The sequence below is a fragment of the Tamandua tetradactyla genome, chromosome 13 (genome assembly GCF_023851605.1).
Source record: "Tamandua tetradactyla isolate mTamTet1 chromosome 13, mTamTet1.pri, whole genome shotgun sequence".
Classification (NCBI taxonomy): domain Eukaryota; kingdom Metazoa; phylum Chordata; class Mammalia; order Pilosa; family Myrmecophagidae; genus Tamandua; species Tamandua tetradactyla.
Window position 1 is genome coordinate 84,414,049 of NC_135339.1, and position 27,767 is coordinate 84,441,815.

At 35.6% G+C, this 27,767-nt stretch overlaps 1 protein-coding gene and 1 pseudogene across 25 annotated transcripts in view; one reads left to right on the forward strand and one right to left on the reverse strand.

Annotated features, from left to right (window-relative positions):
• ATE1 (arginyltransferase 1) overlaps nucleotides 1-27,767 on the reverse strand; it is a 248,009-nt gene that overhangs the window by 95,958 nt on the left and 124,284 nt on the right. The window lies entirely within an intron of this gene.
• On the forward strand, nucleotides 26,341-27,098 carry LOC143654387 (ATP synthase peripheral stalk subunit b, mitochondrial pseudogene; annotated as a pseudogene).

Below are 27,767 nucleotides of genomic sequence, written 5' to 3' on the forward strand. Positions count from 1 at the left end.
TGCTACTAACATGCAAAGATTGAAGGCTTGTAAACTACATGGTAATACTTACTTGTTAACAGGCCTACTTAACCACAACTTGCTTGAGGATCTACAACTATAAATATTACAGAATAAATTATAGTAAAAGCCAGCTTATTAGAAATGAACAGGACTAGCAGTCACAAAGTTAACTGAAAATTCCCATAACAGTGTATATGGACGAAAATTCATATTTATATACCTTAAACACTGAAGTTAAAGCTTACAACTGCGTATTAGCTAATTCTTAATTAAGGATCAGTACTTTTCCTTGAGGACACATCACTGTGACTTTCAGTTACTGGTTCTTTTAAAGTGCAGTGAGAACTCAGATACTTAAGAAAGTGCACAATCAGTCCAGATTTTTATAGATATTTTTACCACACTCTTTTTAAATGATTCTATCCATAAGTAATTGAATAGAGATTTTTTTTTTTTCAACATAGGCAGGCATCAGGAATCGAACCCGGGTCCTCTGGCATGGCAGGCGAGCATTCTTACCTGCTGAGCCACCGTGGCCCGCCCCGAATAGAGATTTTTAATGGCTCACCTTTGGGTTTGTCCAAGGCATTCAAATTCATTTTAATGGGGATAACTATTTTAAAAACATCTTTGATCAATTCACTTAAAATTTAATTTTAAATTATTTCAATGACAAGCAAAATTTGTTATTTAAAAAAAAATGATGAAAATAGACATGCAGATGAACTAATGTGGAATTTACCATCCATAAGCATTCAGACTCAGAAGGGCATCAATGAATAAACTGAATGTATGAAGAAAGGTTCAAGGGACTGGGCAGGGAGAAGCAAGTCAGAGCCCCAGCTATTAAACCAGGGCACAACGCTGATCTCCTCTACCAAGGGTTCTTACGTTCCAGGAGCTGAGGGCTAGAGCTGAAAAGCAACATCTGCAAGGGGGATTAGGTGACCCTAACTAGGAGTTGAAAGAAAAAAATGGAATAAAGACAGGACAGAGCCACTAGCACTGAAGGCTGCCAAGAGGAAATAAAGCCAAATAAGAAAAAAAGAAAAGACAATGATCCACTTTTCTATCATTTAGGGTATTCTTCATTTTTTCCTGTCAAACTGCCCTCTTAAGAGAAATAAATTTAAAAAAGAGTAGAACTTTTATTTCCTTTATTACAAAGGAGCTGACATCATTCAGTTATTCAATTTTCCTTACAATCCTCTCGAGAACCTGCAAACTAAGCTTGGGAAGTACAGAAAAACAAAAGTACAGAAAAACAGAAGCTTACAAAAGTAAGCTTTCAGTATTTCAACTTGAAATAAAAACAGCCACAAGAGATCAGCACTACTGGCTCCTAAAAGGTAGTATAAAATGTTATCAGTACCTAAATAAATTCAAAACTTAGTCAGAATAGAGAGACAGACTTACATTTTATCACTTTACAAAAAGAACTGAAGGCAGACAAGTCAAATGAATTTTTATGAGAAATAATTTAATATAAACATAAAATTAAAATTGAAAAACAAAAAGCTTTTTCTTTCCAAAACAGAAACTACCCTTTGTTATATTGCTGTGTATGTTTCCCAGTAAAAAATAGTTCTATTATTAGATTTTTCTCTACTTTCCTTGGAAGAAAAGTTCCCATTTACTCATTTAGGGTGGATTCTTTACACATAGCATGAATGTGCAAAAGAACTATGTCTCTGATGGCTCAAAAAGATACAGATATACAGAAAAATGCTTGCCATGATGTTATTTATAACAAAGACGTGTAAAAACTTAAATTTATTGAGTCTAGTAATTGACTCATTAAATTATGACACATTTTTATAATAGATCATTTACAGTCATTTAAAATCAAAGGTATCCAAACTCAGAGAGTCAGGAGCTAGAGTATAGGTTACCAAGGGGATGGAATGGGGATAGGGAATGGGAAGTGAAGGCTTAAGATGTACAGGGTTTCTCTTTGGAAGAGTAGAAATGTTTTGGCAATGGATAGTGGTGACAGTAGCATAATACTGTGAATGCAATTAACATTACCAAAATATATATATTTGATACGATTAAATAGGGGAATATTAGATTGTATATATGGTAACAGAATAAAATTCTTAAAAGTTCATAGATCTATACTACACAACGAACCTTAAGTTAAACCATAGACTTTAGTTAACACCACAATTTTAAAAATTTGCTATTAGTCTTAACAGATGTCCCATACCAACACAAGGTGTTGGTGGTGAGGCAGTGTATGGGAATTCTACATTTTATGCATTACTATTCTGTAAGCCCCCAATTTTCTAATAAAGAAAAATACATATTTAAAAATCACAGGTATGCAAAACATTCAAGGAAAATAAATACATGTGGAAAAAGGTAAAAAAGTAAACTGCATATAGCATCCAATAACAACTGTGAGAAAACATACATCCATGTAAATTTACAAAACCTAAGGAAAAACAAAAAAATGTGAACAGTAATTAACCCTGATGAGAAGGAGGATTGCAGACAATTTTTATCCTCAAACAGTCCCTTTTATTTATTCTTCACCACAAGAGGAATTTTTTTTTTAAAAGAAAACAATAGATCACGGGGAGGCAAATAGAAGGAACAAGAGACAAGAGAATAATCATCTCAAGGAAGGTAATCCTGCAACTACACAAATTCAATCGACTTTTATAGTTCTCATGATTCCAGAGTGACACAACTCCTACAACCTCAAGCAGTGAGGGAGACTTCAGATGTCTTTTCAGAAGCATTTATACATTTTATTTGTGAAAATTAAAGATATCTGCTCTTCACCCATGTCCACAATATTCAGTAAAATCAGTAGCTCCCTCCTCCCTAAAAATGGTAATCCAGAATATCATTTTCTCTTCCAAGTGGACATGAAACACACACACACACACACACAGAAACCAGTGGCCACAGTGTTAAGAGATTTCAGTTGTCCAAGCATGCTCTCAAACATAATAACCAAGTTTTGCACAAACATACATAATGGTATCTATGTTTATCATCAATTATAAGACACAGATCAGATTTTAAAATGTGAAAATGAAAAAAATGCATGTTATAGAAGAGAAGAGATGAAATACAGATTTTAAATGATCAAGAGAACGTATGAGTGCTTTAAAAATCTACATAAAAGTCTTTACATTGGAAATTCTCTACAAGGAAAACATCACAGCACAGACACGGGCTTTAGGCTCAGATTACCAGAATTCAAATTCCAACTCCAACAAGAGCTAGTTGTGTGGCCTTGAACAAGTTATTTTAACCCCTCTGTGCCCCAAGTTTCTCATTTACACAATGGTGAAAATAATAGCATCCATGTCTAGGACTGTTATGAGAATTACATGAGCTAATACATTTAAAATGCTTAGAGAGCACCTGGCATATAGTAAATACTCAGCAAATGCCAGGTGCAGTTATTGTTATTAATCCTGTAATACAAATAGCCAAGAAAGTACTCTAAATGGAGAAAGGAGAGCCTTTCAACAAATGATGCTGGAACCACTGGACATTTACATGCAAAAATAAAAGAGGAATCCTGAAACATAACTCACATCTTACCTCTAAATACGAACTCAAAATAATCATAGACCTAAACGTAAAATATAAAACTTCTAGCAGAAAACATAGAAGAATATCTGCATAATCTTGGGTGTGGTGGTAAGTTTTTGTGATACAACACCAAAAACATGATATAGGAAAGAAAAAACAGATTTGATTAAAATTTAAGACTACTGCTCTATAAATGATACTGGTAAGAAAATGAAAAGACACAGACTTGGAGAAAATAATTGCAAATCACATAACTGATAAACGACTTATATCCAGAATATCTAAAGAACTCTTAAAACTCAACAATAAGGAAACAAACAACCCACTCCCACAAAAAAATGGGCAAAGGACGTGAACAGACAATTCACCAAAGATACATGGATGCTAAATTAACATAAGAAAAGATGCTCAGCATCATTTGTAAATAGAGAGAGGCAAATTAAAAGCACTGAGATACTACTACACACCTGTTATAATGGTTAAAATTTTAAAAATCTGACAATAACCAGTGCTGGTGAGGATGCATGGCAATCAGAACTCATTCATTGTTGTGGGAATGCTGTTATGTTAGTACAGCCACTTTGGAAGACAGCTTGGGAGTTTCTAATAGAGTTAAACAGCCTTACAATATAACCCAGTAATCATACTCCCAAATATTTACCCAAGTGACTTGCAGAACTTATGCTCACACAAATACCTGTATGTGAATATTATAGCAGCTTATTCATCACCACCAAAAACTGAAAGTAACCAAGATGCTGTTCAACAAGAGGAGTAGATGGAAGAGATTCATTCCAACAGTGAAATACTCTTGAGCAATAAAAAAAAAAAACAGCTTGTTTGTTTGCAATAGCATGGATGAATCTTACTAAGTCAAAAAACTCACAACCAAAGACTACATATGATTCCATTCATATGCTATTCTGGCATAAGTCAAAACCACAGTGGAGAGTGCAGGGGTGGTTCAACAGTAGAATGTTCACCTTCCATGTGGGAGACCCAGGTTCACTTCCTGGACCATGTACCATAAAAACAAACAAACAAAAACAACCCATAGGGGAAGACACTAGGTTAGTGGTTGTTAGGGGTTGGAAAGAGGGGAGTTTATGCCCACAAAGGAGAAGCACAGGGAAATTTTGGGGGTGAAGCAACTATTTGTATGGTACTGAGGTGGTAAATACATAACTCTATGAATTTGTCCAAACTCAAAGAACTGTACTTTATAAAGAGTGAACTTTAATGCGTGCAAACTGGAAAAAGAAACCATCAATAGGATATCAGGGATCCAAGGGCGCATGCAAACTATAACAAATAAATCTAATTGTAGTAACAAATGTATGACAAAACTATACTGAACGGGTGGGGGAATAAACCTTGATAAACTGTGTTTTGGCTTGAAACTATAAGATCAAAGACTAAAGGAAGTTACATAAATAAACCCTGTATTGTAGTTGGTAAATTGTTAAAGGGGATAGAGGTTAATAACTCTGAAAATGCTTTACATTTTTACAATTAAGTAAACATGATAGTAGGAGCCAAGGTTCTCACTATTGGAGAAGGATGTTACAAATAAGAAAGAACTCTCTAGTACTGGATTAGAGATGAAGACACTGACATGAATTCAATTTTAGCTTAATATCTAGAGTGATGGACAAATCCAGAAACAATTACAGATATGTGTATATGCGTGGATTAGTTTATATGCACATATATCTAGCTCTACTCACTGAGAGGGCCTAGACACAATGACATGACACAGCAATGAGTAAACCCAGCAATCAAATCTTGGTTTCTAAATAACATTTTCCAATAAAAGGAACCAGAGCTCCTTAAAGAAATTATTGATTCAAGGGCTAGGGCAGGGAAAATACAAGATAAGTCTGGAGCATCCTATAACCAGAAAGTAAAGAAGTGCTCAGAAAACAAAAGAATAGAGGTATATCAAAATGGCACAGGTGTCAACATGAAGAGCTTCCAATGGCCAAAGCTAAAACAATTTGAGCAATAAAGTAAGTAACATAGTACTGAATTATAACTCAAAGTACACAATACTCACAAATCCATGCTGATATAAATGAGCAAAAAAATGTGGAGAAGAGACAAACTGTTCTTATATACAATTCTTTTTAATATATGTAGATATATTCAACTTCACCACCTTGAGGTTGGGCTATATTAAATGACTTGTTTCCAAAGAATAGAGGATGGGAAAGGAACAAATAGTAATTTGACAACAGAGAAATCTAGTAAACACTAACTTAAACATAAAAATTAACATTCCCAGTGACGAAGAGATGAGAAGGGCATGTCACCTCCATGGCATTCTTTTAAAAAATTCAGAGCCTCAGTCTAATCATGAGAAAAACATCAAACAACCCCAGATTAGGGGGCATTCTACAGGACATCTTCTGGCCAGTACTCCTCAAGACTGTCACTGTCACAAATCACAAGGGAAGTCTGAGAAAACTGTCACAGACTGAAAGAGACCGGGGAGATAAAACAACTAAATATATCATGGTTCCCTGGATTAGATTCAGGAACAGAAAAAGATAGGAAACGGAAAAACTGTGAAACCCAAATAAAGTATGGAATTTAATTAATAGTAATATACCAATGTTGACTTCTCAGATTGACACATATACCACAGCAATGTGAGACAGCCTTAAGGAGACTGAAATTGAGTAAGGGGCATACGGGAACTCTCTCTACTATCTTTTCAACCTTTCCATAAATCCAAAATTATTACAAATAAAAAAGCATATTTAAAAAATTTACCCAGATTGTCCATTAAAGAATCACATTGAAACAACTCTTCTATCAGTAAATTGAGAAATATATTTTTGTATCTAGCTTAACAGAAGACAGGTGGATTCTCCCATCTGCTCCTTCAGGCAGCTTGGTTGAAGTATATGAAGGAAATTTGATCTCACAAAGTTTTTTTCTGGAAAAGGGAGGAGTATTTTAATAGACTTTTCATATAACTGTTGATATACTTCTTTGATACTATACCAAAACTCCAGTTTCTTAAAAGTTATTCACAATCTGAAACCATATCTATGGATTTTTCTATTCTGTTACATTAAAAACCTTAGGTGTATCTTGCACTTTAAATTCATCGTTTACCCATTTATGATTTTGTAACATCAGTCATTTGGAAAATATCGACTCACTGACTTAGGCAGATCTTCCAAATGTTGACATGCTTTATTGCAAAATATAAATATAATACACTTGATAATATCAACACTGATCTCTTCCCAAGAGCCTTTACATACTGGGACGCTGTCAAGTCCATAGTGCCGGATATGTTTTTCAATACTCTAATTTTAACTTGATATATCAAATTTTATCATTTGTATCAAATACTGTCAGTTTTCTACTCTGAAGTAACAAGCTCCTTCATTCATTTTGAGAAAATATCTGTCAAACAGCCAAGTTTGAATAACTAAGTCTGTCAATTGTTCTTTCAAGTAAAAAAAAAAGCATTCAATGAAAAAAGCAGCTAGATGAGGTTATCACTCAATTATACAAGTGCTTTTCCTGAGACAACATTTGTACTGTGGTACATAAGAAGTGCTTTATGCATACTTCCCACTTCATGAAAAGGAATATTAAATGAGACAAACTTATAATTTAATAAAATTAATAATTTTTATTGTTTCATCAATATATTCTTAAATGAAACAAGCATTATTTTTATTGTGTGTAGGGCAGTGAAAAAAATAATGACTATGACTATATTTTTGTGCCTTGACTTATGCTAAGACACCATAAGTTTTTCCCACAATTGCTTTTGTACTGCTTTTGTACAATCAGTGCAAATGTCAACAGTGAAAAAAGCAAATAACATTTTAGTATTATTATGAAAATAATTTTAAGTTTGTGGCCCCCCAAAAGAGGCCTGGGACACAGTGATAAGAAGAAAAAGCTATGGGATGAGGTGGGAAAAGAACCTGGACTCATAACATTTAAGCAGCAAGCAGAGAAAGAGCTGATCCAGATGACAAAGGACAGCTACAGAAACTGGAGGGAAACCAGGAGTGTATGTAGTTAAGGAAGCTAAGGAAAAATAATGTTTCCAGAGGTTACTGGTCAACAGTGAAATGCCAAGTAAGATAAAGACTGGAAAGACTCTCCTGTAGTTAATTTGAGGAACGTTTATTAAAAGCTGAATGAATGATGTCCAATTAGCTGTAAGAACAGTTCTAGATATTTGGAGTAGGGGTGGGGGGAAGAATGTTATAAATATATCATCGATATTTGGATAAAACAAAGTTTATTACAGATGAATTTTGATTACTTTCTTCAAATATCTATTATTTTGCTTAATAAACTTATTCTGATTATTTGGCTTTCTAAAACATAACTTAAAAATCCTATTCAAAGTTCTTCAGCTATTTGCGGGTAAATGCCCAATATGTTTTTCCTAAGAACACAGTTCTTCTGGCCTATTAAAAAGGACTAGTAGAACTGAAACTTCAATACCCTCTTGCTTCCAAAATCAAAATCTCCCCATCAAATGTGTAACTGTAAGTGAAAAAAAATTTTTTCAAAGAAAGTCTACCATTTGGTAAAGAGTATCATGGTCAGTTGACAAAACTAGAATACAGACAAGAGATTACACAAAAGTATTGTATTGATGTTAAATTTATTGAAATTGATAACTGTAATGGGATTTTCTAAGACAACATCCCTACTCTTGGGAAATACTCCTTAAAGCATTTTGGAGTAAGGGACTATGATATATGTGCTATCAAATGGTTTAAAGAAATATATACACACACACAGCAAACAAGAACAACAGATAAAGCAAACAGGATAAAATGTTACAAATAAATGATGAATAATTAAAATAATAGATATTTTTGTGCCATTTTTGTTCCTGTAACTTTTCTGAAAGTATGAAATTATTTCTAAATAGTTTAATAAAAAGAAAGTCTATTATTTGAAAATTAATTGTAATACAATAATATGGAACTGAACTCTCTGGCTTATTATTCCAAATTGATAATAATTGAGGGCTTTGGACATGTTTAGAAAGTACAAGGTTTCCAAAGCAGAGCTGGACTTCACAAAAGCCTACACTTAGACCATGGTCAGAAAACAAGTTTGTCAGATTCTTATGCAAGACTTACCAATCCTACTAGGCTGACCCCAAGAAAGAATTCAATAATGCCTCTGGGAATGAGAATTAGGTTTAATGTGACTTAAAGCAAGAAAAATTCTTAGCATCTCTCTAGATTTTTCTTTCTCGGACTCTAAATCAAGAAATTTGAAAAAGCTTTATCACTCTCATGATGTTTTCCTTGCAAGCAAGTTGTCAGCTGGGAGCCAGGACACTACATGGAGCTATTCAGGAATATGGCGATTTGCATTCAGAGAGGGCAGAAATTTCCCTTCTACTCACCTTATTCCAAATTTCTAAGGAAAATAGGTAGCTACAGTTCATGTGCCTCCACAATAACACCACTGGCACACAAGGATCGCACAAATGTCTTTTGGCAAATTTTCTTTAGCCTGCCCAAAACTGTTGTAAAGAAGATTAAAAAATAAAAGAAAAATCAGCAAACTATATCAGAGAAGAGAAAAATGGATAGAAAAAGTCCTTCTTTTTCTAGGACTCCCTCTAACTGCTCATGACTCCTGGCCCATCCACCAAGGGGCCAGGCAGCACTTAGACTTTTCCCATCTTGAAATTTAAAGTGCAGTCAGTTTAAACAAGTTGGATATTCCTAGTTTATATGTTTCAACTTACTGTTTCCTCCCCTAAGAAAATTATTAATGGGAAAAATAAAAACTTTATTGCAGAATTAGTAAAAAAGGAAAATACAGATGTTTTAGTGCAAACTTTTTATGACAATGTCCTTTCTCTTCTCTTTTCTCCTTTGCAATCATTTGCTTTGAAAACAAGTTCAAAGTTTTGCCTAGCCAAACACGCAATATACAGCAGCAAATCCCCATACAAGTTACTGTTCAAATTAAGTTAAACTTGGGTAGTTCCAAGTTAGAGAAGAAACTTTACATATTCTAGAAAACACTCTATGAACTCATCACCACTATCTTGGTCTTAGTTTTCACAGACTTAGGCCAAAAGAGCCAAGACAGCCAGTCCTCTTTGTCTCTAAGGTATGAAGGTCACATACCTCTTTCATTCCAACCAAGATTCTGTATAATTGATTCTGTTTTTCAAAATTCTCAGAAAGGGAAATTCTCAAGCTCAGTAGTCTGTTTCAACAATATAAAACTTCAAAAATAAAATATTCTCTACTATCTCCTACATCAATTTTTAAATAAATTGGTTTTTTTTTGGTATGCTGTATGGTGGGAGTAACATTTCATTCTTTTCTCATGTGAGTATGCTGGTTTTGCAGCACTATTTGTTGAATTTTTGTTTGGTTGGTTTTTCATTTGTTTGCTTGCGAACAACTGGGCTGGGAATCGAACCCAGGTCTTCCACATGGCAAGTGAGACGTCTACCACTGAACTGCCCTTCCACCCCAAATCAATTTTCTTTTTTTCTCATGGGCAGGAATCAGGAATCAAAACCAGGTCTCTGGCATGACAGGCAAGAATTCTTCCATTGAGTCACCACTGCACCTCAATTGTTTTTTATGAAGCACTTCTCTCAGTATATACTACATCAAATCCAGACAAAAATGTGATCAATCAACCACTCTTCAGCAAAGTCCATCACGATTCTAAATACAACATCTGAGAAATAGAGGATGGAATGTTTCACTATATGGGAAAGATCACAAAATTATTCATGATATGGGATCTCATCACACCCTGCTTATACAGAACATTTCACGAGCTCCTCTCCTTATTCTCCATGTCAACCTTGGATGGACAAGTCATTCATTTATACAGACATGCCTAAGTATGTACAAATCACAGTACTGAGCCCTGAGGCAAAGGGAAACAAGAGCCATGATGGCCCAATTATTGCCCCCCTAAAGCATCCGTGCTACTGGAGACACAAGTGTATTAGTATGGCTCTTTGGGTTGCAAAACACAGAAATTCACTCAGGTGACCCTAAAAAGTGGCTGGTAGTGTTAGAGAACGGGAAACATAACATTATATGGAGGTCACATAAGGAAATAAGGGCAGAAATATTAGCCATGTAAGATAGGTCTCAGAAGAATACCAGATTACACGAGGAAGAAAAGGAAACTTAGGCTAGACAAGGGCCTCATGGATATCAGATCATAATTCAAGAGCTGGAAAGCAAGTTTAACAAGAGGTTCCCATGTGTCCCCCCAGCAGCAGGAGGCCCCAATCTGCATCTTGATCTGCTATTCACTATCTCTCCTTCTGCTTCCCTACCATCTCACTGCTCTCTCATTTTGATCTCTTTTGATTCACAGATGCCTTTGAAAACCAGATGAAAGAAATCTGTGGACTCTATCCTAGCGTTAAGTGTGCATGACCACAAAAGTTTGCAGGCAATTTCAAACTTTACAGACCTATATTTATGAAGCCCTAATCCATCTGAGTGTTTGCTTACTGTATCTCTGGGTAGCTCTTTGTCTGAATAACCATAATTAACTATTGATCTTCCATATGGGTCTCAATTCAGACTTCCTTAAAAGAAGGTATCTGATTGGTTTAGTCATCCCTATTCAGTGGGCAAAACTTTAAAGTTCAGCCATGCAGGATACCAACTCAAAATAAATTGGTGCCTTTTGTTTAGGCACCCATCGTTGGTCCAATCAATAATGGTCAAAGCAGCAGCGTCACTTGGCACTAAGTATAGTGACCTAAACTTGGAGTGCTGCATTTCCTTCAGAAGATTCCATGAAAACAGAAATTTCCCTCAGAAAAGGGATATGGGCATGGCACACCACAGTGCAATAGATACCTCCATAAAGGGCAAACAGTGAAAAAAACAGGGGGAGGGGCATTTGCAAATCCTACACAGATCACAAATTAATCATAAATGACACATACATACATGCCTGACAAACTAAATAACAGCAAAAGAAATGATTTTTTAAAAAGGGGATAGTAAAAACATGGGGTACGATGGAATACCAGCATCTTAAATTCTATTTTAAAAGAGAGAAAAGAAATGAACTGATGGAAAGAATGAAAGGAAGTACATCTGGATGGGGAAAGGTATGTCCAAAGACAGAGAGGGAGGAATCAAGAAAAAAGGGAATCCTTGAAGATTCTAGCAAAATAATTCTCACACCATGTGCGGCATCTTAGAACACCATTAGGGAGAGGCTGGACACAGGTTGGGAGGGTGAGAAGCCTGGCAACAATGACTGAAAAGCTCCTCCTGGCAGGAGCCACTAGGCTTTCTCTGCTTCTTAGTGTTGTCATTTTCATGTTACTGGTCTGTATTGAAGAAAATTATGCTATCAAAGTAGCTTCCCATTAGTTAATGCCACAAACTTAACTAATAAGCCTTTTTAAAATGTCAAATATGGAAAAAACCTTATAATTGGCCTATTTTTATAGGATGAAGCTGAAGCTGTAAGAATAAAATATCAATATAAGCACAAAAGTTAATTAACATTTATTCAAACTAAAGGAGCAAACATATACAGATAATGTAAAAAGAGAATTGCCTTGACATAAGGCTGGACACAGAAACCAATAGAAAGAGTCCGCACTCCAGACCTTCACCAGTACTTTATTTTTGTCTAGCACTAAGACAACCCTCTAGAGAATAGCCTTGGAAATGAAGAAAAGACCTGATGGAGCTGTGATGGAGAGACCTGAAAAGCATGAGAAGGATTGCAATGACTTTAATTCTAACATCAACACCAAGGCAAGAAAAACAAACCAAAATAGCTAACTACATGTGCACATGCATTTCTCTAAACATCCTGGTTCCAACTATTCTAGCTTGAGTCAGACAGCAGAGTATGTCATACATGTGCCCCAGTAAAGCTGAAAATGAATATCATCTCTCATTCTAAAATATCTATGCAAACACTGTACTATTTGTACAAAAACTTCAGGTAAGCTAAATTTAGCTGTGAGGGTAAGAGTAATTCAATTCACTTGGTTATCGTGCTGCTTTCAAGGTTCTTTTTATTTCTACAATGGCAAGGAAAACAGCAGGATGTAGTCATGCTAAAGACACACCCTAGCCCTGGACATCAAAACTGGAAAAAGGAAGCAACACATTCTTGGGAATTTTAGCCTTATTTGCTGTTGTTGCTATTGCTGCTGCTGCTTCTAGGAGACCTCAAGATCCGCAAGACACACCTTGTTGTATAGAAACATCAATTGCCTTTAAGTTGACATAAAGGTCACACATAAGCCACACAAAGAAAATTTAAGACAGTCCTGGGGTCATCAGTGAGTTTATGGCTGCAGTATCATGATTAGATGCCAGAAATTCTCTCTGGTGTGTCATACACAGGATAGTTTATTTCAAACTTGTTATGGTGAACTCAAAATTAATTTTTCTGTCAGTTCCTTTGTGGCAGCAAAAGTTCAGTTAACCAAAATAACCACAACTGTAAAGGCCTGCAGACTTCAGCAGCAATTTGGAAACCCTTTAAAAGCAGGGTTTCTCAACCTGACTATGACTGACATTTTGGGCCAGGTAATTTTTTGTCTTGAGGGTGTCCTGTGCATTACAAAGTCTAGCAGCACCCGTGGGCTCTACCCAGCAGTTTCAGCTACCATCTCACCACCAGCCATGATGATCAGAGAGGTCGCCAGACATTGCCAAAGGTCCCTTGGTTGGAGGATGGGGATGAAGGAGAACACCCCTGGTTAACAGCCCTTGTTTTAGAGCAAGTAAGAATAGGGAATCGAGTAGAAAACTACTTTATTGCCCTACTATAACTAATATGTTAGATCAGGAAGCAAACTTTTATTTTAATATTAAAAGTGCTTAGATTGTACGTTTACATTACACAATTACACATGCTTCCTAGAAAAAGTTATTTTATACCTGTGCTGGTTTGAAAGTAGGCATGTCCCCTAGAAAAGCCATGTTTTAATCTAAATCCCATTTCATAAAGGCAGAATAATCCCTACTTAATACTGTATGTGTGAAACAATAATTAGATCATCTCCCTGGAGATGTGATTTAATCAAGAGTGGTTATTAAGCTGGATTAAGACATGTCTCCACTCATTTGGGTGGGTCTTGATAAGTTTCTGGAGTTCCATAAAAGAGGAAACATTTTGAAGAATGAAGGAGATTCAGAAAAAGTAGAGAATGCTGCAGAGAGTCCATCAGCCAGAGCTTTGGAGATGAAGAAGGAAAGCGCCTCCTGGGGAGCTTCATGAAACAGGAAGCCAGGAGAGAAAATTAGCAGATGACACTGTGCTCACCATGTGCCCTTCTAGCCAAGGGAGAAACCATCACTGTGTTCACCATGTGCCTTCTTGGAAGAGAGAGAAACCCCGAACTTCATCGGCCTTCTTGAACCAAGGTATCTTTCCCTGGATGTCTTTGATTGGACACTTCTTTAGACTTGTTTTAATCGGGACATTTTCTAAGCCTCAGAACTGTAAACTAGCAACTCATTAATTCCTCTTTTTAAAAGCCATTCTGTTTCTGGTATGTTGCATTCCGGCAGCTAGCAAACTAGAACAATACCATAATCGATTAGTTATTTCAAAGGTTTTTATTTCTAATGAACTGTACTTAGATACATTTCTAAATCAACTCACTTAAAAATAAACCTTTGATTCAAATGTAAACCAACTGTTGTGTTATGCAAGACTATCTTTTCAGAAGTAAAAATGTTCTAAATTAATGATCTGCAACGCATGAAAAGAATCTGAACCAAAATATTAATGCTAGGGTATCTATACTCCTCATGTATCTGACAATTCAAACATAACAGATCTTTCATTACTTCAAAAGGAATCCCTCTTGTAATAAACTATCTTCAATTAATTTTGCCAAAACTATAAAAAGGTCTATCCTGTAGAAATGCAAATGATGCCATTTTGTTTGATATACATACACATTTTTCCCTAACCAGTGACCAAACAATTTATTATTCTCATATTGCAGTCCAAAGATTTACTGAACATTACCAGAAAGCAGTTACAGCTACTAAATAAATAATAAATGCAATTAAATTCTACCTCTAGAAAAGCTTAGAGTCTAATGAGACGGACAGATAGCAAAGCAAGTAGTTATAATACAATGCAATAAATGTTAGGTACAGGCATGTCAGTAGGAACAGAAACATGTACTTATGTCTAGGAGAGTCAGGCAAGGTTTCACAGGGGAAGCAAACCTGATATAAATCTCTCAAGGTGAAAAGAAGTAAAAGGATTAAAGGAGAACCAAACAACTTTTGAGGTACTCAAAGGCAGGAGAGAAGAGGCCATATTCAAAGCCCACAAGGAGATTCTTCTAACATTAGCAAAGATGGTTGCAGCCGTAGAGCACTAACACAAAGTAAAAGAAGTCATAAAAAAAGATCTCACGTCAAGGCCTAAATGGACAAAAACGTATTGCAAAATTTATAACTAAAATGTGAATTCTCCTTTCAAAGATAATTTGATTACTGATAAAATGAACATTAGAGAGAGGAGACTGCTGATTTTATTTTGGTACTGAATTATTGGCTATTTTACATTGATACAGGAATAAAAAATCTTTGTTTCTATGACTGCAGCACTATTTTTTTTTTTTTTACATGGGCAGGCTCCGGGATACGAACCCGGGTCTCTGGCATGGCAGGTGAGAATTCTGCCACTTAGCCAACGTTTCATCACCTTGCACTATTTTTATAATAAATTAGAAATTATTCTCCAAGAAAGCAATTTAGAACAATGGATTCCATGGCAGAGTCAGGCACACAAACAAACATGCAAGGCTGTGCTGCTACAACAGGCCACTTGTTACCTCAACTTCAAAGCAAGTCAATGGTTATTTGGGGAGAAACAGATCCTTTATTTTTAAATTAACATACAGATGTTAGCTCAAAAGTCTATCTGTGTTCCAAACACAGCCAGACATTGGATTATGATCTCGGAAGGACTCTGATAGTGGATGTGAGACCAACAGATTTGAGTTATCCTAGAAGAATTTATAGAAAAAAACTGTTTAATAGGAGAAGACTCATGGACATAAAAAATCTAATTCATTTTTTTATCACTTGAGTCACATTTAGCATAAGTAGACATATAGCTGATATATACAACTACAAAATTTGTTTCAAATCACAAACAATAGAGAATAATTTACCGTGACAGTTAATAGGAAATAAATAACAAAGGGTAAGTGGAATGATTCTTTTAAAAAGTGGTATTGAGGTATATAAAATCAACTGAACTTCAACTGGTAATCACAACGACACTGTAACTATTTTAGCATTTAATTAATCTTTCTATGATAGGCTAACCTTCAATTTCAAGTCTAAATATCACTATAATTATACTGATAAAAGGGAATAGATTTGTTATTGCATTTTATCCACGCATTTTCATTACCTTGAAAATTATACTAACTTTAAGGTGAATTATGTATTCAAGGGTAGGAATGTGATGAGAAATTAACTAATACGATTCTCTTGACATGTACTGAATTCCTGGTGGTTGGTTTTTGCCCCTTTTAAACCCAAATAAAAACAACTTAAAATATTATTATAAATATAACACATACTCATTTGAAAGCAGCACTGTTTACATTTCAGTGTATACCCTTCATACATAGATACAAACACATGCCATTTTACATACATGAAATCATATAATAATGCTATTGCAGTTTGCTTTTGTTCACTCAACTATATGATGATTTCCACATCAGTGAACATAAATATGATCATTTTGAAATATGGGAGGTAGAGAAGGCCTTTTAAAGCATGTGACAGAAGCCAGAAACCTTCAAGGAAAAAGATTAATAGATTTGTCTACATAAAAATTTAAAATGTCCATACAGTCACAAACACACATAGCGATATAAGGCAAACGACAAGATGGTGCGGTGGTGACTGACAAATGACATCTGGCTAATATTGTAACTATTAATATACACTGTGTTTAAACGATTCTCTCAACTGAATTTCCCAGCACACACCACTGTTTTACTTAAAAAGGCTCTCTGCAAGATTTTTTTTAAAAGTTATTTGGAAGAAATCTACAAAGCAATAACTTATCTATGCACCCTTCTGTATTTAAATAGGCATTCACTGTAGAACAAGCTAGTCAAAATCATTCTATAGGGAGAAATCTAAAGTTAAATTAATAATTTGATAATCTATTGGAATTAATGCCAAGTCTGAAAAAGGGAAGGAAAACTGAAGTATTTTCCCATAATGCTAGTGGCACAGAAATAAGTCAAATAATTAACAGCTGATAACCGCATGCCAGTGCCCTTAAGAACTTATAAGACATTTTCCATGGGAGTGCAGCTGTAAATGTTCTTTTACATGCCTCTTGGTGAAGGTGAATATATGCATACATTTATGTTGGGTATATAGACCTAGTTATGGAATTGCTAGGGTGCTGGGACCCTAGCTCATACCATATCCCAAAATCAATTTCAGCTGGATTGTACTAACTATGAAAAGTACACCTATGAAGTTTCTAAAAGAAAATAGAGGTAAAAATTTCCATACCATGGGGTAGGCAAAAATTTCTTGAACAATATATAAAAGCACTAAACATAATGGGAAAAAAAAGTAATAAATTAGACTACATTAAAATTAGGAACTTCTGCTCACCAAAAAAAAAAAAAAAAAAATACCATAAAGAGAATGAAAAGGAAAGCAGAGAGTGGAAGCAGGTATTTGCAGTGTATTTATTTGACAAAGGATTCTTATCCAGTTTGTATAAATAACTATTATGAATTACTAAGATGGACAACCCAATAGAAAAACGGGCAAAAGACTTGAACAGATACTTTACAAATAGCCAATACTTGCACAATCAGGGCTCACAGTCACCAGCTAACAGCAAAATGCAGATTAATACCAAAATATATCCTCATTACACACCCAGCAGGATACAGAACAAGAGAGACTCACATATACTGCTAGGGGGGAGGGGTGTGTAAATTAGAGAACCACTAAAGAAACTGCGGGCACTATCAACTAAACCTGAATATACACATGTCCTATGATCTAGCGATTCCATAAGTGGGTCCATATACCCAACATAAATGTATGCATATATTCACTTTCAACCAAGAGGCATGTAAAAGAGCATTTAAAGTTGCACTTGTATTAGCTCAAACCTAGAAGCAGTCCATCCACAGTAAACTGGGTATATAAATGTGGCACATTCATTAAAGAGAATACCATACTCACCAATAGGAATGAATCAACTGCTGCTACATGCAACCACATAGACAAATTTCACGAATATGTTAAGTGAAGCAAGCAAATCACAAAATAAAAATAGGTTGAGTGACTCCATTTATGTAAAATATGAAAATAGGCAAAACTAATCTATGGTATTAGAAGTCAGAATAGTGTTTACCTCTGGACAGTGAGAGAGGAATTAAGAGGGGTACAAGTGGAACTTACAGGTGCTGGTAATGGTCTATTCCTTAATCTAGGTGCTGATTGCACTTTGTGACAATCTATCAAACTGTACACTCGAAACGTGTGCACTTTTCTGTATATACACCACACTTCAGTAACAAGTTTACTTAAAAAAAAGAACAACAAGCTACAGGTAAGTAAAAAGAATTCACAGAAAATATAAATCATATTTGAGATGAGACTTTAAAATTTTTCCTAAGCCCAAAGTATCAATTAGAACCATATGGAAGGAAGTTCATTTCCAGGCTCAGTTCTCACTCACTACTTTGCATTCACTTTCCTGTGTTATTCACGCAGAAAGCCTGCTTTCCATATGTAACACATGTCAATAAACTCACCAAGCACCCTCTATATGCCAATTAATTTGCTGGGCACTGCAGATAGTAACAGATAAGACATGGCTTGCTCTAGGAAGTGACAAACAGGGAAACTTTCCGGTCATTTTTCTTTTGCCTCAGCATCTAGCATGATGTTTTACACAAGCAGGCCCTCCATAAACATTTGTTAATCACATACATCTACCAACAACTAGAGCTCAAGAAGAGCTGCAGACAAAGTATTTATAAATTAGAAGATTTCATGAAACTGGAGAGATTGCTTCCAACTTCAGCACACAGGGAGTAGGGATAAGAGAAGGGTAAAATGGGGAGATAGAACGGCTAAAAGAACTGGTACATGAACTTGTTCTGGAAAGGAAGCTATGAGATACACATGCAGTGATAAGTGGAAGACACTTCAGATGCAATAAACAGCATAAAGCATGAAGGTAGGTAAGTTCAAGGGTACATAAAATAGTGGTGACAGCCAAAGAATGGGCTATGGAAAGGAAGGAGGTAAGTCTTGTTTGGTAGGTTGGGGTAGAGCTCAGGCATTAATATTTTTCAAGAGCTCCATGATGATTCTGATATTTTTCAAAGGTTAGGAGTCATGCAATATACATCAAGCTTTTGTACTTCCTTGTGGAAACAGAGATGAGAAGGATGAGAAAAGTATAATTTAATAGACCACAATTAAACGTGCTTTAGTTTCCAGTTAACACTTACCTTTAATTAATATGATAAACATTTTATGATTCTTCAAAATTAAAAGTTAAATGTATCTTATCATAAATCTGATAAGCAATGCCATTCTATGAATTTCAATTCTTAATTTCAAACTATCAATATTGCTGAAATTAAAGTTTGAATTAATGGAAACTCTGAGCAAACTGCCCATCTTGAGCTTCAAGTTTCTCACGTGTAACGAGAAGCATTGAACAGATGACCTTTAAGAACTGTTGTTGCATGATTCCTCATGATTCCTTGGAAACAAGAATTTATGATGAGCAGAAGAATTCCTCTACTTCCCAGTACCTCTAAGAGGCATCACAAATTCCTTATTAAAACTGTTCTGTGCTAATTTATATTACTGACAATGTATCATTGGACCCTGACATCAACAAAAGTAGATGCTGAATAATGATAATAATAATAATAATAATAAAAGACCCAGTATTTCATTCTGTGCTGTAGGTAATTGATGAGCTCATTTGTATTCCTTTCAACACAGCAGCAGCGAAGTCACAACCACGTGTACCCACATGAATCACCTTGGGCTGTGAGACTGTGGTAAAATAACATTAAATAATTTCCTGGTCAGGAAACTTTGAAAACCTTGCGAGGTTGGGATTTCAAGTAGCATATGATTTTGCAGTTGCAGCTCTATAAACATTTTCTTTTGTAGTTGCTTTTATAGCAGTAATGCCAAATACTTTCTTCTGGGCAAAGTCCTACAGAATTCCAGGGGTGCTGTGTGACCACAATCAAGCTGAGGCATTTGGTTGAAGAATGATTAATCATAGATGAATTAGCCTTTTGTTTCTTTTCTGACGTTTCAGAACTCTTTCTTGTCTTTCAACTTTCTGATGTCTGGCCATGTCATGATACCAAAGCAGAAATTACTCTGTTTACTTTGGTCTACATGTAAGTCCGTATAAAGAATTCAGTCAAAACACCCCTTTTAAATTATAGAATGTCCTTAGAGCAGCACTGAGATAAAATATGGAGAAGAAAATTCTCTAATTATGCCTAAGAGCATTTCTTTATAGCCCAATTTTCATTTTCAAATGAAATAATCATTTCTTCAGAAATGTATGGCAAGAGATCACAAAACAAAATATTAAATAAGTTTTACATGCAAAGAACAAAAATCTTGAAAGCATAGAAAAATCCATTAAAAAAACTTTATAAAACAAACTAAATAAAATTAAACAATTTAAAGCAAAAAAATGTAAATAGCTATTTGCTTGTGTAGACAGAAAAAGAAGGAAAAGGTAAATAAAAGGGGGAAAAGTCAATATATAAAGCGTGTGTGTGGGGTTTTTTTCGCGTGGGCAGGTACCGGAAATCAACCCGGGTCTCCGGCATGGCGGGCAAGAATTCTGCCACTGAGCCACCACCACATTGCCCCAATATATAAAGTTTTGAGATGTGAAATTAACTAAATATAGGATTAATTTAGAAAGGAATAATGTACCAAATATGGAGATAGAAAATAAAATGAGATGAATATCATGAACATTACTATGGACAAAATTAAAACCTGAATGATGTTTGAAAAGACATTTTTTAAATAAAGGCTTATTCCTTCCATAATAATACAGAATATTCAGACAACATAAATAGACAGAAATATATTTATAGTTATAATATATTTATAGTTATTAAGCTCACTTAAAAAAATATATTGGTTGTAAGGCAGAATGAAAACAAAACAAAACAACTTCGTTCAGTGTTCACCCTCTGCAGTGGAAGGGGGTTTCCACCCTGGATAACACTGTTCTAAATTAATCTCAGTCCCCTTGTCAGTGACTGGTTCAGACATGGACATGACGCACAACTCCAACTAAAGAAATGTATGAAATCTGCAAGGAGGCTTCTCTGGTTTCCTTGCTCTTAAACAGAGGCACAAGAAAATAAATTATTTTTTTTTATCCTAATCACTGCTGTAGGCCTGTCATGCCTGAATGGGTATCAATCACCTTGGAAGTGTAAGAGAGGAGTCATAGCCAGAAGACAAGCATCACTCAGGAAATGGACCATCTCTTTCAGCCTTACTAGGATGATTTCTTTAAAGACAAACTCTTCTAAATGAAAATATAATTTCCATGCATTGGGTCAAAATGACAAGGCCTATTATTGCAGCATCAGGCCAGTGCCTAGGCAATATTTGAAAATGGTATTAAAATGCTTCAGGTTTCAATGAACTGGGGTTAATGTGAGATGATACAACAGCTGAGAACAAAATATAAAAAGAAAAGTCATAAGGAGGTTTTCTGAAAACCTTTCTAATAAGAGGGTGTTTTATATTAAAAGAGTACTGGATGTGACCATAAGACAGCAGATCTCGCCTAAAGAGTAGTATACAAAATATGATGAGGATAAACTCTAACTGAACCATATCTGAAAGAAGTTACTCAGAATGAAAAGAGAGAGAAGAATGGGAAAAGAAATAATCATGTAATTGAAACATGGATGCAGCTGTCCCCAAAGTATTTTTATGAAGTTGGTAAAACCTAAAGTGTACAACTTAAGGGCTTATTTGGGCTATAAATGTGTAACTTTAAACAAATACCAACCGTATATCATTGTTGGAGCTTTTAAATTCTAAACCTTATAAAAATCTTAATTACTGATTTCACTTATCTGTATAACTCTTTCCAAACTTCTAAGCTATACTTATTAGTGTTTATTTGCTTCCTGGGGCTCAGGGAGAATACTTTAATCAGTTTCCACATGTTGGATAACCTCAATTTACTATAAGATATATTAAGTAGATTATTAGATTGTTATATTAAGTAGAATATTTAACTTTATATTGCCTTTGCAGGTTAGCAAGATGCTTGGAAGCCAGTCCCATAAGGGCCTAATTTGCAGATATATAAAATGGAACAAAAAACAAGTGCCAATACCTGATTTCACCCGAAGTAAACAGAATAGTCCAGCAGACTGGCTTTCATACTTTCAAAGTCTTCAGCAGAATGAAAAGAAAAAAGAAAGGATTCACTCTTCGGTCTGCCAAGACTGGGAACCAGCCCCAGTTCAGCCCTCTTCAACCAATGGCGCTTTAAAATATTTGATTTTGCATCCTAACTGACTTGACCACAGCTCTAGTATGGAGATGTAAAAATCATATATATGATCTCCTGTGCTAATATGTATATTAGAAAACAAAAAGTAGACACTAAAAAAAAAAAATCAAATTATACTTTCTCCCCATATCCTAGTGACTTTTCCACTCTCATAACTATTGTTTTAAAGTATTTTCTAAGGACTGAATAGGAGCAATAGTTAAAAGTTTTTTGTTTTTTTTTTGGCATGGGCAGGCTCTGGCAATCGAACCCGGGTCTCTGGTATGGCAGGTGAGAATTTGCCACCAAGCCACTGTTGCACCGCCTTACACCGTTGTACCATCTTTTTTATCTACTTTTTTTGGGGGGGGAGGGGAGGTACATGATCCGGGAATCGAACCTGGGTCTCCCGCATAGAAGGTGAGCAGTCTACCACTGAACCACCCATGCACTCTTAGTTAAAAGTTTTAAGGTTGATTACCCTGAATATAAACTAGAACCATTCAATAATGTATTTCCCACCCCTCAATTCTGAAGTGTTTTCTTTGGTAGAAGTGAAAGGGTTGGGAACACAGTGAGCAAGGAAGGAATTTCGTGGAACCCACAGTGGTCCAGCAAGCCACTGCTGTGTGGGGCAGAAATTTCTGATTGGGATCTTATTTTGAAGAACAAAACAGACTAAGAAAAATAAGTTTTAGATCATACTTTAAATTCTTAAAGAATCAAAAATGTGGACTGCCTCCACCAGCACCAGCCATGACAGAGCTGAGAGGAGACCACGGGCCCCAAGGCTCAGCCTCTCTTCCTTCCTCCCTCTGGCTGCCAAACTCCTTGGGACTTGTTCCAACAATCTGTTAAAATATAGTGGGTTACTATGAAGTTCTAGGTGTGCAGAGACATACCTCATTCGAGGATATTAAAAAGTCATATTGTAGGGGTGGGTCATGTTGGCTCAGCAGGCAGAGTTCTCGCCTGACATGTTGGAGACCCAGGTTCAATTCCCGGTGCCTGCTCATGTGGAAAAAAAAACAAAAACGGGACATCTATGACAAATATGGCAAAGAAGGATAAAATGGTGTTGGTGGAGGTGGAAGTCATTTTGACAGTTCATTTGAGTTTGGCTTTACATTTCATAATCCAGATAATGTCTTCAGGGAATTTTTTGGTGGAAGGGACCCATTTTCATTTGACTTCTTCAAAGGCTCATTTGAGGAGTTTTCTGGAGATCGAAGAGAGCTCCACAGGACCAAAAAAAGGGGCACAGTTTTGAGATTTTTTTTTTTCATAGAAACCTTTAGAGCTATAAATCACCCTCTCAGTGCTGTCTTCGCTACATTCCCTAAGTTTTGCTACGCTGTGTTTTTATTTTCCTCAAGATATTTCCTAATTTCCCCTGTGATTTTCATTTACCTATTGGTTAACAGTGCTAATTTCCATGTATTTTCTAAATTTTCCCATTCTACCTTTATTGAAGATCTCAAATCAGAGATATCTGAGATATCTCTGATTACCTCACAACTGGAGGATTTGGCAAAAGAAAAAACCAAACCCAATGAGAGCAGAAGGAAGGTAATAAAGATCAGAGTGGGGATAAATAAAATAGAGAATAAAAACAATAGTAGCAATGAACCCAAAAGTTGTTTCTTTGACACTATCAAGAAAATTGACAAAACTTTAGCTAGACTGACAAAGAGAAAAACAGAGAGAATACAAATAGCTAAAATCAGAAATGAAAGGGGGACATTACCACCGACCCCAGAGAAGTAAAAAGGATTATAAGTGGATACTAGGCAGTACATCAACAAACTAAACAACCTTGACAAAATATATAAATTCCTAGAAACACAAACTGACTCAAGAAGAAATAGAAGAGCACAACAGACATTAACAAGAGATTGATTAAGTTATCAAAAACCACCCAACAAAGAAAAGCATAGGACCCAGATGGCAATGCTGATGAATTTTATCAAATATTCCAAAAAGAATTAACACCAATCCTTCCCATGTTTTTCCAAAAGTTAACTGCTACATAAATTATTTGCAGTAACTGAAAAGTTTTGGTAATGGATGGTGGTGATGGTAGGACAACAATTTGACTGTAATTAACACTAGTGAATTATATATTTGAATGTGGTTAAGAAGGGAAATTTTAGGTTGAATATATATTACTTGAATAAAATGCAAAAAACAAACAAAACATAGGACAATCTAACAGCAACAGTAAACTGCAATGTAAACTATGAACTATAGTCAATAATATAATTATAATATTGTTTCAGCAAATTGTAACAAAGGTACCACACTAATGCAAAATGTTAATAATAGGGAAAACTGCATGTCTGAGGAGGATATATGGAAATTCTGTATTTTCTGCATGATAGTTTTTGTAAACCTATAGCTTCTCTAATAAAAAAAATATAATCAAAAAAGAAAGACTTTCAAGAAACACATATGCACAAAATTCCATACACTTCAGCTAGTTCCTGGGTTTCCTGGGTCCCCAAACTAATAATGATTCTATGCTAATACAGCAACAAGTTCCATTAAAATGGTCATAATTACTCTAATAGTTCATGTGAGCAATGATAACCCAACATATCAAGACAATTTCCTCTCCTTAGTGACTCTATTTACCAGCTCTGATAGAAATATTTTACAACTAACCTGCCCCTTACATCTAAGACTACTGCCACAATGAAAATATAACTAATTATGAAATATCTATGTAAGGTAAATTTTATTTTAAACACATACACTAAACAGTAAAGCCCAAGAATTTCATCAAAAGCACATTTAAGATAATGTAATTAACATGACTATAACCTTTAATTGGCAGACCATGAGTACTCTGAGAGGAGAATTTAACGCAACATGTGCCATCTATGAAACTATAAAGAGGAGCACATACAGGAATTTTCATCTTGAAGTGCTCGCTGCTATCAGGACAAGCAAAATTCACATTTGTCATCATGTCATGAAATACCTTATAGCCCCAAGTAAAATTATTAAATGAAATGTCTCATAAAGTTGAAATCTCATAAGCCCTGGATATGACTGTATATGGAAATTAAACAACTTTGCCAAAACTCTCTCATACTGAGCCAACAGAAACTTCTCAGCTCAGTTCAACTCAATCCAGGACATAAGTCTACACAGTTCCTCACAGAATGAAAGCGTGATTCCCATACCTACACCATGTGTTTCAGACATCCACAGCTGAGTAACAAACAACCCCCCCAAACTTACTGGTTTAAAACAACAATAATTTTTTACTCCGCATAACTCTGTGAATTGGCTATAGCTCAGCAGAGTGGTTTTGCAGGTCTCACTTGGGTTCATTCATGCGGTTGCATTCAGCTAGGAGCCTGGTTGGAGTTGGAACACCCTTTGCCAGGTGACCTCTACAACAGGGTAGCTGGACCTTTTATAAGAGGTTGGCTTCAAAGACAGAAGAAGTAAAAGCTACGATTCTTCTTAAGATATGGGTCCAGAATTCCCAGATAGTTATTTCCATGGTGTTCTATTAATCATTGTAAGTCACAAGGCCAGCCAAGATTCAAAGGGAAGGAAACAGACTCTACTTCTTGACAGGTGGACCAGCCTGCCATGTTCCATTAAAGGAACTGATGGTGGCCACCTTTGGAAACCATTTATCAAACCATGGTCTTCTCAACCCATAAACTCATCATCTCAGCATGACTTCATGGTAGCTCATTACTCAATCAAAGAGAGTATGGTAAAATAAGCTCTTCTGTGTATCTAGACTTGCTATTAAATACTTTAATTTGCTCTACATCATACAACAAATGTATTATATAGTGAAGATTACAAGTTACAAATTCAACTCTAAGTTATAAGTAACAAGAAAATCCAAATGAAACATTAATATAGGCCACAGTTATTTGTCATCTGGTACCAATTTATGCTCTTTACTTTAATTATCTCCATGCCTTCCTAGTTTGCAAATTCCATTAGGACAGACCCATATCTATCCTGCTTACAAGTGTATCCCCAGAGTTTAGCAGGTACAAAGAACTTAATAGACTACTCTATCTTTGTTATTACAACTATATCTCCTAAAAAAAAATATATATATATATATATATATATATATCTCCTAGGCTGCCCCTGACAAACTCTCCCTTTGGGGTCACAGGTATACTAAAACCACTGCCTGGATCCTCTCTGACCATGCTGTCTTGACTTTCTGTTGCTGCCACAGCAACCTTCTTACTTAAGAATGCAGCCCTCCTAGGTCCACGGATATTACAGACAACAAGAATCTTTCATACAGGACAGCCAAGTTTTGCCCCTCTATTGCCTCTTACTGAATATGGAGGAAAAGTTCACCTTGGGCTGATTCCTGAGGAATTCTTCCAGTTTCTTTATCCTAAAACTGATGTCACAGGACCCTACATGCTCATAACTGGGCATATCCTGTATTTTTTTTCCCAAAGAAATATATGTGATTACCCCACAGACCTTTTCTACCTTATCAACAATAGGGTTGTTCATTTATATAGTTAAAAAATATGGTGCCTCTATTTGACAATTTGTTGATAAAGTCAATGAGTAAAAAACTGCTCAACTAGAAGAGGTGAAGCAAGCTTCGATCAACAACATCCAAGATGCAATTAACTTCAAGAAATCACGGCTGGCACTGGTGCAGAAGTACCACTATCTTTTTGATGTCCAGAGGAATACCATGGCTATGGCTTACACAGTGGGAATGGCTGCACAGAGTATACGAAGAGGCAAAGAATTACGTGGACTACCAGATCTCTGTGCAGAATATAATGCATCGAAAGGAGCACGAACACATGATAAACTGGGTGGAGAAGCACATAGTGCAGTGCATCTCTACACAGCAGGAAAAGTAGACAATTGCCAAGTGCACTGCAGATCTAAAGCTGCTTGCAAAGAACATTCAGTCACAACCAGTTCTATAACTGCATCTATCTATCCTAGCTGAGACAGCTAGAAACAGTTGACTACCTAAATGGAAAAGAATCTGCGTGACAAAACTTTTGTGTATTGCTGACTACTGAAGTTACAGTTCACCTTAATGAAAAATGAAAAGTTTGAATCTGACATGATTAAAGAATAAAACAACCTATTGGGCCAGTAAAATTTTTCTGATTCTCCTTACTCTGTATTTTCAGTTGTTCCATGATCACTTTTGAATAAGTACTTTGCTTTTAATGAAATTTGGTACCTGAGTAAAGATTATCAAATTGCAGTTTAAATTTTTATTAGGTGTATCACCTTACAATAAAAATCACAACAGAAAAAATATATATATTTTTGAGAATGTATTTCTCTTTTCTTTAATGCCCAATAGAAAAGTTTCATAGACTTTTGCATATATATTTTACAATATGGAAAAGACATATTATAACTAATACTTTGAACATTTACTTGTATTCTAAGAAAGAAGATATACTTTAAACTATTATTGGAGGACTTCCGGAGAAGATGGCGGCTTAGTAAGACGCGCGGATCTTAGTTTCTCCTCCAGAACTACTACTAGGGGAGTAGAAACGATACAGAACAGCTCCCAGAGCCACGACAGAGATCAAAAAGACAGCGTACCCCATCCTGGAACGGCTGACTGGCTG